Source organism: Patella vulgata, chromosome 2 (assembly GCF_932274485.2).
Source record: "Patella vulgata chromosome 2, xgPatVulg1.2, whole genome shotgun sequence".
NCBI classification, from domain to species: domain Eukaryota; kingdom Metazoa; phylum Mollusca; class Gastropoda; family Patellidae; genus Patella; species Patella vulgata.
Genome location: NC_065880.2, coordinates 67,213,481 through 67,231,231, shown reverse-complemented (window position 1 = coordinate 67,231,231; position 17,751 = coordinate 67,213,481). Strand labels below are relative to the sequence as shown.

The 17,751-nt window shown below is 36.7% G+C and overlaps 1 long non-coding RNA gene across 1 annotated transcript; it reads left to right on the top strand.

Moving 5' to 3' along the window:
- Positions 1–361: 361 nt before the first annotated feature.
- LOC126811310 (uncharacterized) lies at positions 362–14,755 on the top strand. Its single transcript, XR_007675548.2, has 3 exons — positions 362–466; positions 8,822–8,896; positions 13,765–14,755. It is a non-coding gene; the product is annotated as an uncharacterized LOC126811310 (long non-coding RNA).
- The last annotated feature ends 2,996 nt before the right edge of the window (positions 14,756–17,751 follow it).

The following is a 17,751-nucleotide window of genomic DNA, read 5'->3' as shown; positions in this document are numbered from 1 at the left end:
ACAATTAGATTGGACAAAAGTTAATAAAACTTACGAACGTCCTTTCCATATTCAGAAATTGTATAAATATAATAGTGCAGTTTACTTGGAGAATTGTGAGATGTAACAAATCTAGATCTAATATACATAATTTTGTAGTTTTACAATATACCGACATTATATTCTCAACTATATAATTACAGCCGCGTTATATTCTAGAGGGCGGAATTACAAAATATCTTACCAGCCTAGAAGTAAAAGCCTGCTCAATTACTGTCGTTCTTACAGAATAATTTTATCATTATATTGATTTAAATCAGGTGACTGTAAACGCGGCTATGTATATAAGTGATGTGGGCTATGGTACCGTGTTATTGTATCAAAAGTTTCGTCCGTAAAGTATTCCTACTTGTATGAAACAGCATGACCAAAAAGGTTACGCCTTTTATTTTATTATTGATATATTTGGCTCAACTAACAACTAACGGTGAGTTTTCGTTTCATTTATTATAATTAATATATTTTTTTTATCGGTTTGACGATTAGAGACCATCATCTCTAACATTGACTGAAGTATTACTGTACCGTGTTATATTAAGTGTAGAAGCCGATTAGAAATAAATATAGTTTTGGTAAATATTTAAAGAGGAAATAGCGCTCTAGAGATCTTTGCCCATTTAACTGATTTGTTTATTGGGTATATTCAAAATGATCTGAGACAAATCTGTCAATCCATCAGATAAAAACGTTTTAAGATTCATTACGAGTTTGACACATTTTAGTCCGAATACTCCAGCAGCAGGTCGACAAACCTGGAAATATAGTTCACCTAATGTTTCTTGATGGATTATATATCATTAATATATGTAGAATCAGAACCCCGTTGATGCCATCCTGACACCCTTGGGGAAATTGAAATATTCAAGATGTCCGTCATGAGACATTTAGTTTGTTAAAATCTGCACAAATTCTTTCGGACCTAGGTTTGAAGGTGGTTTCTATAAGAATTCGACCCACTGAATCCAATGAGCTGGGGTTTCCCTCCCAAAAGTGACGGCTAATTCCGCTATGGGCCAAATTCAAAAGCGGGGCTCATTTTTGGCGAGAAAATCATAAAGTTCCCTACATAGTCGTGTAATATATTGACATATAGGTTTTTGGGGTCCCCTAACTCACAGTTAGCATAAAATTTGTTGCGACCAAAAGGTATTCCAATATAACCGATATATTCAAAATGGGGGCCACATTTCGATGTTAGTAGTGTGATCTTGGAATACGTTAAACTGTAGGTTTTCGGGGTTGCCGAATTCATATCTGAACAGCTGAATGTGTTATGATAGAATGAATGGTCAATATGGTTCCTAAAGTCTACATAATAGCTAAGGTTAGGAGACCACGAAAGTAAATAGTAGTGTAAAAACATAGCTCTAAGAGCAAGGCAGAATGAGCGTTAACAAGAACAACTACTTCGTTGACATTCTACTCCTTGTATTCCTAATAGAGCACAAATTCCTCACACAGCCAAACAATATCAACCATCGGACCATCGTAATTTGAAAAACAATGTTTCTAAAAGCTAACCGGGGGGGGGGGGCTGAATGGTTTATCACAAAGTCTATCATTGAGTCAACTGACGTGGTTTCGATTCCCCGGTTATACGTGACAAGGAGTAGGGTCGCCTGTCCAACCTCGTGGGTTTTCTCCGGGTCCTCCGGTTCCCCCCACAGCTAAAGACTCCTACGCGCAAGCGAATTATTGAAATAAAATTGGATCATATGTTCGTCCCGAAATGACCTAGTTTGTGTCGGATGGACGTTAAACCCCACCTCTCTCTCTCTCTCTCTCTCTCGTCTAAAAGCTAACATATTCGTCTTACTCAACCTCACATATTTGTCATACTCTTACTCACTTGAGTCACTGGAATACTAGCAGTCAGTAGAGCAAACCGATTCTGCACTTTCCATCCGTATTATTCAACGGGAATGAACTTTGTCTTGTAGTTATTAGGTCATCCACACGCGCAGGCAAAAAAGGGGCCTTGTATCACGCTGGCAAACCTTCCTTTTGTCTTCAACCCTTTCTGTTTTCTAGTGGATAAGGTGGCGCGACGGGTTTCATAGTGAATCCTTTTGTATGCTTCATAATTCACTCTCCGTAGCTTCTCTTGTGGTAAACATTGAAACCTCTTGCGTTTCATATATAAGTCCATTTAGAAGCTCGGGAAACTGCCAATGTATCAATCTGTTGGTCCTTTGATAGAGAAAGTTTTACATGACTATTTACTTCCATGCTCTCCTAAATTTAGATATTATGTCGAATTTGAGAACTATATTGTTGTTTCGTTCGTTCATGGCATATTTTGCCCTTCATATATGAGTTCGGCGACCCCGAAAACCTACTGTTAGACATATTATATCTTAATATTATTTACATAGAAATGTCCCTCAAAATGTGGGCGGCATTTTGAGTATAGCCGTCATATTCGAATACCTTTTGGTCGGAACATATTTTTATGTTTATTTCTGAAGTAAGTGACCCCGAAAACCCATATTTTAATATTACATATCCATATAAGGCACTCTGTGATTTCCCCGCCAAAATGAGCCCCCCTAGGGTACCGGAATTAGCCGTCACGTTCGGGAGGGATACCCAAGCCCATTTGATTCAGCGGGCCGAATTGTTATAGAAACCACATTCAAATCGAGGTGTTATAGAATTTGTCCGGAATTTACCCAATTAAATAACCAGAAAATGCCTCATTGCGATCATCTTGAATATTTAAATTTCCTCAAGGACGCCAGGGTTGCTTCACCCGGATAAAGAATCTATACCTATTAGAGATATATAATCATCAAAAAACATAAGGTGGGCGATATTTCCATGTCTAGGCTTAAACTGGGGTTTGGCTGCCGGACTAGCGGACACTAAGACTTGTGTTAAACGCCTTTCTCTTGGATTTTCGATTTATAATTTTATATACAATTTTAATTTTATATGTATTACATACTCTTCAAAAAAAAGTAGGCGATATTCAGAAACAATACAAAACTGCGGAAATGCACTGCTGTTTTTATTAGAGGTAACCAGTGTATGTTAATAACAGGCCGATTGCCTACACATGAACATAAACAATTCATATGGGTGGCTTATCTGACAGCCCCATTTCACTCGCAAAGAGATACACCGTCAAAAGTGAAAATGGACGTTTTTGATTTTTGTCTTAATAATGAGTAATTGCTCCACCAATCCTCAGACATTCAGCAATTCGTCGTGGCATGCTCCTAATCAACCGTTCAATCATGATTTGGGACAATCTGACCCACTCCCCTTGCAGTGCCGCGGCCAGTTCTTGCAGTGTTTTCGGTTGACGTTGACGAAGACGTCTCCCGATAAAAATAAACGTTACACACAAAAGCAAAGATACGCTAAACAGTAAATCCTATGCAAGAACCGATAGGAATGCTAACATGGATAGATAAAACAGCACGCTGCAGTTTTCATCAACTCTTCCTCGAAGTGTCAAATTTGACAATGAACCCCTCCCACGTACGTGTATGACGCTATTGCGTGTCGCATGTGCAACTCAGTGGTTCTGTTGGGGCGATAAGTTCTTCATCTGTGAACATACTCTCAAAGCATGTCAAGTGTCCATGACTATTTATCATATCACAACCTGCATAGGTATTTGCATTTCAATATCTCCTACTTTTTTTTGAAGAGTATACAACGATTAACTACTACATTTATTTTAGTGTTGAAAGTGAATAATATAATGTATTTTTACAGTCAAAAATTTTTTAAAATTTATTTTTAAATGTCAAAAGATGTTCAAATTCACTATCACACAATCTCGACTAACATTTGAAATTAAGAAATTCGGGATAGGTTAATATTAATAATAACTGGAGCTACAAAGTAACACTTCTCAGGTTATAACTCGCTTTATTTCTACAGGAAACATTTTAGTGAAAGTTTGTTATAGGTATATCTTTCCATTTTCGAAACAAACAAAAAAAGAAAAGACAATCTGCCGGCATTTTGAAAACGGGGTACCATGGAATTTGTGAGACAAAAGTATTAAAATTGCCAACGTCGGTTTAAAATGGATATTGCATAAAAAAAGACCTTAAATATTGTTCATAATTCTTGGCACAAAGAACCTGAAAGGTGATAAGGAATATAATATGAAAATGTAGGTTAGAAAATGGGCTGTTTTTTTTCTTGGAATAGGATTAAAGGCCCACATCAAGAATCACCCTTAATTTCATATAATGCTGCCACACTGTCCGCCCACTCGGATTTTTTTTTCAGATTTGGTGTGAAACGTTTTCAGCGTGCCGCCCCTTTTTCCAAAAACCCCGTGAACACGATAGAGGCTATAGTTTATAACAGACTATATATAATAATCACGAGGATGAATAAATGAAAAGACGAATTTTCTTTATTGCTAAGCACAACTGTAAAATATTAATAAGCGAACAAACTTGACACTAGTCTCATGGGTCTTTTATCAGACGTGGAAAGTGGGCCGAGCTAATCCGGTCGCCACATCCTACATATTTAAATAGCCTTGTGATCGTCTAGTATTTTCAATTGTCTTCTTTGGCCTCCTTTTCACGTTGTGTATTTTCTTCTTACTATATCGTTAAGACGTTTATCTTGTCATTAGTTAAGACGTTTGTATGGTGGCTGATTGGTATATGTCGTAATGTCGGGTAAAAATGTCGTGATGTCGGGTAAAAATGTCGTGGTGTCGGGTTGTCGTGATGTCGGGTTGTCGTGATCTCGGGTTGTCGCGTTATATCTTGACCATGTTGTACATCTCTATATTCGTTTAAAAAACAACTTAAAACGCATTTATTTAATCAGGCTTTTAACTGACTCTGTATACAATCGTTAACATGTTCATAATCTTGTTGTTTATTTATGATTTTCCTAAGGCTAAGCAGAGATAAGCAATTTGATTGGTCGATGTTTTGGGACACAATAACCTTGATTCTAGCTAATTCTGAGTTTGATCATGAGAGAGAGAGAGAGAGAGAGAGAGAGAGAGAGAGGGGTATCATCCACTCGACACAAACTAGGTTATTTCGGGACTAACATATGGTTCCATTTTATTTCAATAATTCGCTTGCGCGTAGGGGTCTTCAGCAGTGGGAGGAAACCGGAGGACCCGGAGAAAACCCACGAGGTTAGACAGACGACCCTACTCTTTGTCATGTACAAGCTTGGGCTGGAAACCACACCACTTGACTCAATGACAGACACACAGACAAGGACGGCTTCATAATATGTTCACATTATGAAATGAAATGGGGTTTAACGTCCTACTGTTCTGCTCCGACTGAGCTAATGAAGACGGTTCACATTATGAATGTGGACGTATACAAATGGATACGAATGCAACTCAAACTGCACTGTGAGTGTGAATCTACTTCCACTTGATCAACCATTTTCTTAATTGCCAGTTTTTTGTTATGAATATCATCGTGGCCGCTTATAACATAAAAGTCGACAACCCGACAACACCACGACATTTTTACCCGACATCACGACATTTAGTGTCGTAATGTCGGGTAAAATGTCGTGATGTCGGGTAGAAATGTCGTGATGTCGGGTTGTCGTGTAGAAATGTCGTGATGTCGGATTGTCGGGTTGTCGGGTTGTCGCGTTATGAAAGGCGACATCACGACATTACGACATGATACCAATCAGCCACCATACGTTTGTCTTTCCAGGAATAACAATGGAACAGTTCAGTTCTACATTTTTATGTCAAGCTGGATACATATAGTACAATGTATTATAGATTACAATAAAGTCATTCTCTCAATCCCAATCCACCCAGACTCGCTGGGGCGACTCTGCTGATAGAAATTGCTACATCATATGGTCTAGGTACTCAGATGATAATCTCTCCGGAATCCAATGATATCTGAATCTTAAATGGCTGGTTTGGACTTTTTAACAGATTTGCTTACTTCATGATTTAAGATTCTGTAAATAATTAATTTGATTGGATGGCTACAGTGCATGATGCAATTAGTAAATTTCCAATCACGTGTTAAACATGATATTCTGAACCAGCTATGTTTACCAAATTATAACTATTTTTATGTTTAAATCCGTCACTCATTATTTGAGTGCATTAGATATGATTCTATATAATGTGAATAGGTGAACCCAATAATTAGTTAAAGATACAATATGGTCACAAAAACCATTGTACTACAACACAAATGCCTAATGGTTGACAAGTTCCAACATGGAAACGGAAATTGACATTCGGTTTGTTTCCAATATTGCAAATACTGGTAAATAAAGACGGTCTCTAGGAAAGTGATCCGGTGGTAAACTCCTCATGACGACGGAATGGTACCATGAGTGGATTCAAAAGTCAAAGCCGATTTGGACCACTATTAGTGTGTCTAATTCTTACTGATCTATGACTATTATTGAGCTTTTATTTAATAAATATAGATGGATGGAACCAATTTTCAAACCAATATTAGTAACTCAGATGCATAAGGTTTTTTTTACTTTTTTCAGATACCAGGCGTTCCTTGTTCAATAAATAAACTTAGGCAAAAAATGAAATTTACTAATAAAACGCTATAACTAAAATATTAAACACAAAACCGTTTTTATTTCTGATTAAGTTCAATTTATTTATTTTTTTTTTTATTTATTTATTTTTATTTTTTTTTTGGCTTTTTTGTAAATTATCGTAGATTCGTTGCACTAATGTACTGGCAAGTTGGTGGATATTATTGGGATGTTATTCAATAGTATTAGGTTATTATTTGCCAGCTTTGGGTGATAAAGGAAGGAAACTGGAATATGGTGACGTTTCCCTGATTTAACTCCCTGTAATTGAAGTAATCTATCACTAATTAATCAACCAGAATCCAATCTTTGGAAAATAATTAGTGCTTTTCTGATGCATTAAAGATGTGTCCTATTTATTCCTGTCTTTTACATAATTAATTGCACTATTTATTATTCTATTTGTTGCCATTTTGTCGATTTATTAAAATAAATATGTATACTTGTCATTCAAATAATGGTCTCAGTCAGCCAGACCCCACTCGTTTTGATCTATATGATGACGTTAATCTTAGAATACACATACAAACAACAATATGTAAGTAAAACGGTTTAGCCCGCCACCATTAGTTACAATTAATAAGATATAAACAAATAATATAGCACAGGATTAAAGATTGCATAGGATAATATAAAGAATAATTAGATAAAATAAAGGGGGTGGGGTGATTGAGGGAGTGAAGATCCATTGAAATATTTGCCCCCCTCCTCCTCCCCCCCCCCCCGTAAAATAAAATAAAATAACTCTTTATGCGTTTTATCATGACGTATTAGACATTTACTAATGGACTGAATGAATTAGTATATGTTGTTATATAAACTATTATTTAGACATTTATTCACATAACAAGCCTGTAATCAACACACTAGATCATCGGATGGCGGAGAATAAAATTAATCGAATTTCAACTTTTCAACTTTAGTTCAATTTAGTGATTGGCTCGGTAACCTGGAGGTTCCGTGTTTGATCCTGGTGTTTGCCGAAAAAGTTCCCTGTTTTTTTTTCTGGCGTGGTTCCCCCTTGTGAGTGGTGTAATACTTGGGGTGGGGTAGCAAGGAACAACGTATAATCGGTCGGATGCGACGAAAAACCCAGGTCCCGTGTACACATTGGGGTCACGTAAAAGAACGCTTGACTGTTTGAATTCAAAATAAGAGTCGGTCATAGCGTGACTGTCCGGGCAAACGTTCCCGCATAGCACACTGTATGGTATGCCCGTCTTCATTAGCTCAGTCGGAGTAGAAAAGTAGGACGTTAAAGCCCATTTCATTTCATTTCATTTCAATTTTCGTGTGAAATATCTGGCCCGTCAAAAACTGAAAAGAAGAATAATTATTGAGAATGAATTTATCTGGTATCTACATTGATGATTACTATATACAATAACCATAACCCGTGTTTATGGTCTACTTGAACAAAGCATTCGTCAGTATCTTTATGTTCTACTTAGGTTCGGTTTTATATTTATAATTCTATTGTTTCGATCAGTCCGAAATTAGTACCATTGAATAGGGTTTAACCTCCCGTCAACACATTAGAAATGAAATGAAATGAAATGAAATGGAGTTTAACGTCCTATTGTTTTGCTCCGAACTGGGCTAATGAAGACGGGGTCAACACATTAGAACTACTACTACATACTACCCGGACGAAGTTTTTTTACAGCACATTCCATTGTCTAAAACCATTCTTCATTAGCCAAGTTGATACAGGATAAATAAAACATTTTCTTTCAGTTACATGTGCAATGCGAGATGGTTCATTTTGTCCGGACGGCGGCGTCTTGACAGCGTCTTCTTTGAGTTAAACCAACTAAGAAATTCGGATTTTTTACGTACACTACCAATTTGTACATGTGATTACAAAGTCTGTGTAGACTTAAAATTGTATTTGGTTTTCTAGAAAGTTAAGGCGTATCACGCCACCTGTTACTAGAAATTCCGAAATATGGATAAAAGAACCCAGAATCAATAGTGGTCAACCAAGCAAACTCGAAGAGAAAAACACCGGAAAAAATCCAAACTGAGCGCCGCAAGAGAGATATAAAATTATAAATGATCTGTTTAATGTTATTTCTATCATAGTAGTAACGACTACTTGTACATCCATCATACCAACTCCAGAAAAAAATCATTTTGGTCAGATTCCCTGTTGTAATAAATATTACAATAAATGGCTTATTCTATAGCTTTACTGCTAATCTTATTGTCTATATCTATTTTCTTTTTGTATCAGCTTACAGATTTTATGGGCCATATGATATATTTCAACCTAGAGATGTTAGATGGCAGAGAGTCATTAAAAGCAATGGTAAGTATATATTTTGATATAGGTTATGTAGTTAGTTGCATTAAATATTGAGGCATAAACATTCAAGATATAGTTTTAAACTGATAAACTATTATGTAATATTGCTGTTCAAACCGGTAGACTGCCGTAAAAAGTGATGTCAGGTGTTCAAGCTGGTAGTGTAAACGATGTTTGTCAATAAAATAACACTCTCTTATGTTTTTTTTTTTTATTTGCAAATTTATACACTCGAACAGAAACACCGATTATACATGTATGAAGCTCCTTAAATACAAAAAAAATGAAAAAAATAAATCTGGGGCGGCTGAGCTTCTTCTTTAATTTATTTCGTTGAGGGATGGGGGTCTTCGTGTATAACCATTTACTGAAATCCCGTCGTAATGATCTGACAATTTTGGAACGCTATTTAAACGCACGAGTGGCAATATGGATCAAGTTGCTGTGTTGTTTATTTGGAGACGTAATATGTATAGCCATTACAATTTAGTTGTGGAGTAAAACAAATAGAAAGAAAAAAGATACATCGAATAGTATCTGGGTAATTTCTTCAAATTATATTAGGTTTGTAGGATTATTGACAAAATGCGCCCTTGGTGAAAAAGCAACGCTACAAGATGATGAAAGAGAAATATCAGTATTTTGATTATGTTAAAAAAGAAGACTTACAATTTAATTACAAATTTGGAAATTATAAGTATGATGTATTAGACGATGTGACATTTGAACAACCCGGAGAAAGTATAATGTCTCCAATAGTCCAACGGCACGCCCTTCACTCTTAATTGAAGGTCACACGGGTCATAATTATTTACACTAATAACAGTAATATGATTCTGGCAAGATGTCTTCTGTCTAACGTAAATCTATTTACTAGAATATTAATTACAGACAGAACATGCAATAGCCCACATTAGCCTTCATTATCAGTAATTACTGAGAGCGACAGCATCAGTGTCACCATAACCGCAAGATTTTGTGAATTTAGTAACAAATGAATGAAATACTCTCAAAAATGTTGTATGATCCTGTTATCAGTCAGGAAATCGAGATATAGTTCTGAATATCAAAGGTATTGGTCAGATGGTCGGATTGATTAAAAAAAAACAGCAAGAAACAGAAGCCTGTTTTGTGTAAAAGTTTGGTGTTTATCATGTACTACCTGCAAATTAGAAACAGGAACCACACTTAGAAACAGAAACAGCACATTACCAAATAAGAACACACAAGAAACAACCAAAGAACACCACTCCACTTCTGTATTGGGTAATAAATCCAATAATATCAAAATGGCGGCGTGCAGGCTGTTAATTTTGGACACACAATGTCTTTCGGCCCACAAATTAATAACAGTTTTCTAGATTTATTCGATCAGGTAACTTCTATAAGGGTTGCCAATTTTATGTCACATATGTTAGACAGTGTACGTCGAAAAGACAGATAAGATCTAACCGATTTCAAAGCATTACCATTAATACCAAAGTTTTCATAGAACCGGAAAAGCAGTTTTGCTGGTCTATTATGCCAAAAGCTTCGGAAATGTCAAATAGTTACATCAAGTTTGTGTAAGGTTGTCTACAAGCTGACTGAAATTCATAAAACAAGTTGATCAAATAAGCCTTTTTTGACTGCATTTGTATGAAAGGTGTAGATTGTAAAGCGGTCTGTGATTTCTGAAAATATTGGATCAAGGGATGGTTCTTGAGTAAAGGTTTTACAACCGCTGATTTGAAGAGCATAGGAATAGTACCAACAAGAATGCTCTTATTTATGGGGCTAGTAATGGTTGGAACATTAAGATATGTTAGCGGCAGATCTGAATCGAGCTCAGATTATGTTGGTTTTAAGGAGTTGACAAGTTTCTAAATATCCCACTGATATACAAGAATACCCAGTCTTATTACATGAAAGACTAGATTAATCGACTGTTGCAGTTTGATTGCTAGCGAGGGACTCAGTATCATTATCAACAATGAGAAGCTTCACATTACCACGCTTGCCCATTAAAGAAAACATAAAAGAGTATAGGGCTTTAGAATAGCCACTGTTGGATGTGGTTGAAGATTTAAGGGAGATTGTTGACACCCCTTCTGCAGTCGACATAGATTTGTCGGTGGGTCACTAAGCGAGATGTTTATCAACGCCTCTCTGCTTTTCCTTTCATGTCACATGATAGCGTCTCTCTTCAATATCATTGGTCCAATGCAGTCCCTGTTTAAAGGAGAAGTCACTGGGTCTCCAAAACAGGTCCTTTAAATATGCAAAACAAATTCCCAAATGTCAGGAAATAGCTAATTTTTCATCGAGTGACAAACCAGTTTGTCCCCAATTCCACCTAATAATTGGAATTTGATATTTCTTTATCTTGTGAGTTTCGTACGGAAGTTTTAGGGCCACATGAATAATTGAAAAATTCACATGTGCTAATTGGGAGATTTTAGGAGATAGTAACTGGGAGATTTAGGAAAGTAACTCCTAATTATTGCTTAATATTAGGGCCAAAAATATAAAAAAAATGTAGCCACGCAAATACGCCCACAGAGAAGTCATGTTTCGAGAAAACGATAGTCATAGACAGCAGCTTATCCGATAGGAAAACATGGATCCAGACAAAATTTGATAAGGTATCCGTATGCATTCCCGAAAACTCCGGACTAAAAGGTCGCGGAACGCTGAATATTGTAATAGTTTGTCCTCACATCAGTGCTTCACAAAACATTAGAAAAATAAAAGTTCCAGAGTTACACCCCTAACTCTGGAATGGAGAGTTTCGAAACGCTAAATGTCGATCGGATTTGTCCTCTCAGGTTTTTCGAAGGGTTTCTTCCCCGCATGACCCCAATCAGTGAAATTTGAAAGAAAAAAAAATGACTGAAAACTGGTCTCTTTCACATGCTTTCAGCAAATGAGTTCGTCCTCTCAGGGCCCAATATTCCACACGTAGTCTATATCGCGTTCAAACTGTTTTCGGCAAAGGTTTAGATTCGACGTGGTAACTCCTGACCGAAAGTTTTTTCGATAAGTTTCTTCCCCTGGCCTCTTTCACATGCTTTCGGCAAATGCGTTAACTCATGAGTCGAAGAACGTTGAATATCGATAGGGTTCGTCCTCTCATTACTACTTCGTTCACACCAATTTTGTACAAAGCTGTCCACAAGCAAATTGTTGACAGAAGGGACTGGCGGATAGACGAACAGGGTCACTCCTAATTCCAGAAGGGACTGGCGGATGGACGAACAGGGTCACTCCTAATTCATTCATTTGACCCTAATGCACTCCTTCTGCACTTACTATTACGAAAAGTATCACAGGGGTCCAGATAGTTGTCTGGGACAAGTATACAGAATTGTGAGAAAATATAAATATACTCAGCCAAATTAAAAACTTGACACTCGGGATTTTTGGGACTAGATTTTTAATATTTGGTTTAAGGCAACAGAAAGCAAGAATACGCCTTGACATTGATAACGTTCGTGATGTCACAGTACCCCCCAAAATGAAATTCACAGACTTGGAGAACAATCGGAATAAAGTGTTTAGTAACGGTTGTGGCCTCCTCTAGCGTCTCGTACTGCCACACAACGTCTTCTCATGGATCTCAGAACATTAGTAAACACTACCCGAGGAAGACGTCGCCACTGCTCAGAAAGAGCATGTTGAAGGTCCTGCAACGTCAGGGGTGGATTCACTTGATGACGAACACGTCGACCCAGTTCGTCCCAGATGTGTTCAATAGGATTAAGGTCGGGGCTAAGCGACGGCCAATCCAGGACTTGGACACCGGCATTTCTTAAAAAATTCTGGGTAGCAATTGCTGTATGGGGTCTTGTTGAAACGTTAGTCCAGGCCCATGTCTCTGCATAAACGGAAGAAGAACAGGTTGCAAAATCTGATCCCTGTACTGGACAGCATTTAAGTTCCCTTGGACAACAACAAGACGAGAACATCCATGTGCACAAAAAGAATCCCAAACCAAATCGGTCAACTTCTCTGACGCATAAGAATAAGATCACAACATCAGAGTTGATCTAAATTGACAAATAATTCGTGTTTTCAATGTCGAAGACTTTGGATGAGGTTGAGTTACTTTAAAGGCTTTGATCAATCTCCCAAACAGAGTTGTCTTCCCTTGCAGTTAACACTAACGTTACGTAACGTTCACCTCGTCTGCGGTACACTCAGGCCCTGCCATCGGCAAATCTGAAAGTGAATCGAGATTCGTCACTAAAGACAACCGAATTCCACTGTCTTTGAGTAAATCTTATGTGTCTTGTGGCCCACACAAGTCGGTTACGGCGATGAAGAGGTGTCAATATTGGTCCATTATAGGGCCTCCGAGCTCGAAGACCAGCAGCCTGCAAGCGATTTCGAACAGTTTGTGCAGTTACCCTTCCACCAAACATCTCTCTAGTTGTGGAGGTTGCAGTTACAAATCTGTTTCTAAGATGACGTAATCGTATTGCTTGATCTTCCTGGAGTGACGTCACACGTGGCGCTCCCGCCCTTGGGCGGTCGGCAATAGTTCCAGTTTGAAGCACTCTCATTCTAAGATTAGTTATTGTGTTTGCACGTGTTTTTCAGGTTTTTCATCTTTATATGCTCAAAAGTCACGTGATCCACGTGACTTTACAATTTTATGAAATTAAAGACATCTTACTACTTACTATCGTTAGAAACACTACAATTTTAATCTGCGATGTCACTTTAAAGCAAACGTTAAAGAACCGTAGTAGTAGTAGTAGTAGTAGTAATAGTAGTACAACTTTAATCCTTTTACAAATCCCTCACTTGTACCATTATACCATAAAGCAAATGCCAAGAGATCAACAGTCACATTGCTTAAAACAAAATTAACTCATTTTCTCCTTCAGATGACGGGAGTTCTGAACCAGCATCAATGCCAAAAATAGCAGACCGTGATGACTATTTACGACAATTGGTCAGAATGTTAGAAGATGCTGGCAAAAAATAACAGAAAAGGAGAAACCAAGAAATAGAAATACTCAAGGATTGTTCTGCAACTAATAATATCCGGCATTGTATCCACATCTGTAACTTCTAAAACAAGATATACCGAGTGAATTATTTGTTTATTTTAAAGGGACATAATACTAAAAATTTGTTACGATAAATTGTTCCTCGTTATAGATATATGTCATTATTGATACCATTATATAGCCTCAACTTCGCAATGATCGGTAAATATAGTCCCGAGACTGACAAAGCATGAAATTTTTCTTCCATGTGTAAAGGATATGAAGTTTTAGTGATGTTCACCTACAAGGTTAAAAGTGTCCTACTATCAAATAGTGTATCATAATGGTGGATCGTCTATGTATTAAAATTAGATTATTCTCGTCGACTACTGAACTGATTAAATTCATTATTATTTTTTCTAAAATTTAAGTATAATTATAAAGAAATAAACAAAGAAATCCACCATGTTATGTCCCTTTAAGACTTACAGCATTAAATATACAGAGTGGCTATTGTTACGACGAGTCTGGGCCAAGTTAAGAACGAATTCCAAAATGGCTGCCAATCTCCCCAACATCAGCTTTGAAAAAGGAGCAGTATTTTCAACGTTTTCAGAACTGAGGGCAGCAATTAAGAGATGGGAAGGGTTAGGGTTCTGGTTATGACTATTTTTACGACTATTCAGTTTTAACTTCGCCGATGGAGGGCTGTGAAAGCATCGTCGTAACAATAGCCTGAGGACTATTTTTACGACTCGTCGCAACAATAGCCACTGCCTTAAATATATTTGAGGGTTTAGGCCCCTGGCTTGTATAAAATAAAATATTGAAAATGAGTATATCTGTTTGCACACTGTGCTGTTCCTTCGCAAAATATTTAATAAAACTACTGCTTTTAATATTATACAGCTTTATTAAAACTACTGTATTTTATACGGATTTATTAAAACTACTGTATTTTATACGGATTTATTAAAACTACTGTATTTTATACAGATTTAATATATTTGAGGGTTTTGGCCCCTGGCTGATATAAAATAAACTATTGAAAATGAGTATATCTGTTTTTACATTGTACTGTTCCTCCGCAAAATATTTAATAAAACTACTGCGTTTTATACAGCTTTATTAAAATTGCTGTATTTTATACGGATTTATAAAAACTGCTTTATTTTATACAGATTTAAAATTTATCAAAGATACATTATGGGAGATTTTTATAAGGAATTAGCCATTCTTGCTATAATAGTTCAAAAATAGATGATGAAAGAAGAATATATTGAAAATTTCAGTCAAATTACTTTATTCTGAACATAGTTATCACAAGTGTAATTTTTGACAAGAAATGAGATTGAATTCCATCTTCACCGATTCTTAGTATGGCTGATCGTTTGATTGACAGGCGTTAACTCCACCTACATAATCTCTGCTGTTTTTTCTCTGCTGTCATCATATCCGAATTTGTGTTTTACCCTTTTGGATTTTTATAACAATTGGACAAAATGAGTGAGAGGGTAAATTTTCATTCTTACTTGTATTTTGGGCATGCATTAAATCAATTGAATATAGGACATAATATTATAATATAATTACGATAAATCTATAGGTATACACCAGTGGCGTCGTGCCTATTGGGGAAATACAAATATTTTTATTGATATTATTAAGACAGAAGACCTGTCCGTCTGTATTAGTCATCACACGGTCTCCAGGAATTGTATAATTTTTCATTATCTGTGTTTAGTTTATTGCACTTTAAATAGTTTAGATGTCATTTGTTAAGGCATCGCTCAACAGCGGCCTCGCTTCGTACACTCTATCATTTAGCCTCGATCCGAGAGTATGACGTCAACGTAACGGTTAATCTCCGCTCACGACGCTATTTAAAATTAAATCAGTCAACGAAGCCCGTTTAAATCCAAGCTGAATCCAAGCCATCCGTGGGTCTACAGAGTTGATTTTGTGCTTGTTGTGTAAATAAAGATCTAATTTATAATTTCTATGACATCTGAAGCCTAAATAAAGACTTGCAATAATCAGATTTAGCTCTTGCATAATGTATGTTTAAAACTACTGTAGGCCTACTACATGTACTACGATGCATAAAACATCGGATTTTTATTATACATCCCACGTTTAGTAAGATAGTCAATTCTCTCTGGCTGACAACCAATACTCAAACATTGTAATCCGATTATGAACGCAATTATATATCGTCCCCAACGTAAGTAAATATAGCTTTTCTCTATTCCAATCTGCTGTAAATTTATGTGAATAATTTTTAAGCAATTTCCCTTTATCATTGAGGGTTTTGGTTTTGATTTCAGTATATTATATTAGATCTTCGATGAGTTCAAATTTGAAAGTAATTTATTTAACCCAATAATATTGTCTTAGAATTAAAAATAACCCGTAACATCGTAAGTTATTACCTGATCGGGCTAACTAATACCCCCCCCCCCCCCGTCGCGTCCGTCTATCCACTTTTAGAAACGTTTCCTGTTGTTTAGATATTGGTAAAAATTCATGAATTAGTTCAACTGTTTCCAACGACTGGGGATTTCAAGGAGTACTACAAGGGCGGTCGCTGTTTCCTGTCATCATACCATCATCCAATGAATGGCTTCTCGTTTATAGTTAGCCTACACTCGTTCCAGGAATGTCGGTAGTCCGACTTTTCTAAGAGTCACATTGGCTAATATCTGGGAATATTAAAAGGAAATCCAAAAACAGTATTAATAATTAGGCCAACCAGCTCTTGTCTAGTTAACGTTTTAAATTTCTCGTTTTTAACCAATAGGGCCAACAACTCAAAAGGGCTTTCCCCAGGTCCGGTCGATCGTTAATATTGTAGATTTAAGATTTACTCGAAGCATCGACAACATATAAGATCACTTTTTTTTTCGGACAATTTCCTTTTCTTCCTATAAAGCTCTTTATAGATTTCAACCAAATACTATAGATATTGTGTAAGAGTGTAATGCGTAATGGTATTTGTTCAAATGACGTAGTTCAGCACACTAGGGCGCGAGTCGTGACACCTTTAAAAGCAGATTTATACATTTTCAGACAAGAACAAACTTTATTATTGAAGTTAAAACACAATAAATAAATTCATTAGTACACATCAAATCACCAAAACTACCGGGATTAAAGAAATATATGAAAATAAAGTATTCAACGTCACTATTCCATACACAAACAGACCTGTTATCTAACATAACATGCTGTATTCTGAAAAGGAGTAAATTCCGACAGGGCACTATTACCAACTTTTATATACAAAATCTTGCCCATAGCCAAATCATAGCATCAAAGATTATTTACAAATGACTAATTACCAATATCCTTTTAATAACCCAGCTGTACCCCTGCCCCACATTCATCCAGTCCAATTACTTGGAAAGCGTTTACAAACATTCTTAATGATGTCTCTCGTGAATTACCTAGGACTTATGAAAAACCGAAAGTGGTGATTACTATCTAACCTATGATTCAACTTATTCTGATAGAACAGATTGACAAATACATTAGTTGTTTGTGGACTTCGCGCCACGGATAAATGGTATGGCAAACGGTAAGCCAACGCTATGACGATTTCGACCAATATACAGGGCCGTAACTAGGTCAGAGCAACGAGGGGTGTGGGCTGAAGTGTTCTCAGGGGTGCTGTAAAATTGACGGACAATGTATATCTATTGTTTTAAAGGTTGACAATTTTTTGACAAGGGGTGGGGGGGTGGCGAAACTTTTTGTGTAGGGGGGCTTTACCCCCCCCCCTCACTAGTTTACGGGTCTGCCAATACAGTTGACGGAACTGTATCCAAGTAAGCGGTATCAATGAAAGATCAACGACATAGTTGTAGATGAAATTTTCAGTGT